Here is a 2,214-nt window from a genome sequence, read left to right as displayed (position 1 = left end):
GCAGGCGCAGCCGGGGATAGAGGCGGGGGCTGAGGTGAGAGTCCCGGGTCCCACCTGATCTCTGTCGCTGACCTCGGGCCAAGTGCAGTCGCTGCTTGTATCTGCTCTCGTTGCTGTAAGTCAGAGTCACTGTGGGGCCAACCTAAGGTCCGTCTCGTCACTGGTGGTGCCTTATAGCGAGTGCTTGGTGAAACGGTTAAGCAAACTTAAGATCCACGCACACACGGTTTAGGCTGGGTAGTAATTCTGAGCTAACTGGAAATGGGTGGTGGTAGCTGAGCTATGGTATCTTGAGAGCTTGCTTCAGAACAAACTTTGCAAATGTGGGAATGAAAGAAGCCTTTGGATGAGTTTTAAATAGTTTATTTCCCTTCCTGCTGCACTTTGCAGGCAGTGCTCTGCTTGCACTTTGTGTTGCGCACAGCCTAGATATGGGATGATTGCATGCACAGAATCAATATGCTATTGGAGTGGTATCTATTAAAGTGTTGCTCTAATACATACACTTAAGATAAATTCAGGGAAAAGGAAATAACTTTCCATTTTTTTTTTTGATGAAACTATTAAGCTATCCAGAATTATATTATACATCTAAAAAGAAAAACTGAATGCAAGAAGCTTTGTGATGCTTTTGGTAAAGTGCCCCCTTAATCTCAGAGGAGAGTAATGCTGTGTAATTGCAAAGTAGGTTACTAAAGGCTTGTTGCAGTTAAGCAAATGAAGCAGTCCACAATCTAAAACTAGGAAAAGAATCTTCTTTGGATGCAGCCAAACATGCCTGCTTTACCCAAGTGGGTTGAATTCTTTATTAGCTCTTGGAAATGGCTTTCTAAGGGATTTACAAACTTTTTGTACTGTACAGAAGCACTACATGCTCTGAAACTTGAAGCCATTTGATTTTATACTCATACGGAACAGAATATACCTACTTACGCTTTTCCTCATTCACCTGTTCCTTGTACTGATAATTATTTATTTTAGTTTATGCTTACTTTTAAAATATTTTGCTAATGTTCTGTATATTTTAATTGCTGGCATAGGAAATGATTGTTCTGGTTTGTTAGTATTTTTCAGTGGAGAAGCTAGTATTATTACTTTGTCACCTTTATGCACTGTTTACTCAGTGTGTAAATAACTATACTAATTGACTATTGCTTGCTTTGTTTTTTCTAACTCTTCTAAGCACTGAGTTACATAATTTTTTATTTTACTTCTGCATCTATTAAAACAGTCTGAAATACAGCCCAGAGGAGAGATCCCACTTGCAAAATCACTTGTCCAATGAGTGACTGGCTCTGTGCTGTCCTTTTTCCTGGGGATCGAGAATGGACCCCTCGATCCCCCTCATTCTGGATGAGTTACTTTGTCAGCCTGACATTTGCTGCTCTGTTCTGATGACTCTGCATCCATTACCAGAATGACATGGATCATTAAAACAAAATGCAGGAATACCTGGGGATGGAATGGGAGCTGTTTCTATCTTGTGCCATTGACCTGATGCGTGCTTATCAGTCATAGAATCATAGAACAGTTTGGGTTGGAAGGGACCTCTAAAGGTCATCTAGTCCAACCCCCCTGCCGTGGGCAGGGACATCTTCAACTAGATCAGGTTGCTCAGAGCCCCGTCCAACCTGACCTTGAATGTTTCCAGGGATGGGGCATCTACCACCTCTCTGGGCAACCTGTTCCAGTGCTTCACCACCCTCATTCTTCCTTAGATCTAGTCTAAATCTACCCTCCTTTAGTTTAAAGCCATTCCCCCTTGTCCTGTCACAACAGGCCCTGCTAACAAGTTTGTCACCATCTTTTTTATAAGCCCCCTTTAAGTACTGATAGGCTGCAGTAAGGTCTCCCCGAAGCCTTCTCTTCTCTAGGCTGAACAACCCCAACTCTCTCAGCCTTTCTTCATAGGAGAGGTGTTCCATCCCCCTGATCGTTCTTGTGGCCCTCTTCTGGACCAGCTCCAACAGGTCCATGTCTTTCTTTTGCTGAGGGCTCCAGGGCTGGATGCAGTACTCCAGGTGGGGTCTCCCCAGAGCAGAGTAGAGGGGCAGAATCACCTCCCTTGACTTGCTGCCCACACTTCTTTGGATGCAGCCCAGGATACGATTGGCCTTCTGGGCTGTAAGCACACATTGCTGGCTCATGTCCTGCTTTTCATCCACCAGTACCCCCAAGTCCTTCTCGGCAGGGCTGCTCTCAATCCCTTCATCC

At 44.4% G+C, this 2,214-nt stretch overlaps 1 protein-coding gene across 1 annotated transcript in view; it reads left to right on the top strand.

Annotated features, from left to right (window-relative positions):
• Positions 1–2,214, top strand: part of PSMA2 (proteasome (prosome, macropain) subunit, alpha type, 2) — a 9,073-nt gene that overhangs the window by 397 nt on the left and 6,462 nt on the right. The window lies entirely within an intron of this gene.

Source organism: Pygoscelis adeliae, unplaced genomic scaffold (genome assembly GCF_000699105.1).
Source record: "Pygoscelis adeliae isolate BGI_AS28 unplaced genomic scaffold, ASM69910v1 Scaffold40, whole genome shotgun sequence".
Taxonomy (NCBI): Eukaryota; Metazoa; Chordata; class Aves; order Sphenisciformes; family Spheniscidae; genus Pygoscelis; species Pygoscelis adeliae.
Note: the sequence above shows the minus strand (reverse complement) of the source record. Positions and strands in the feature narration are given on the sequence as shown.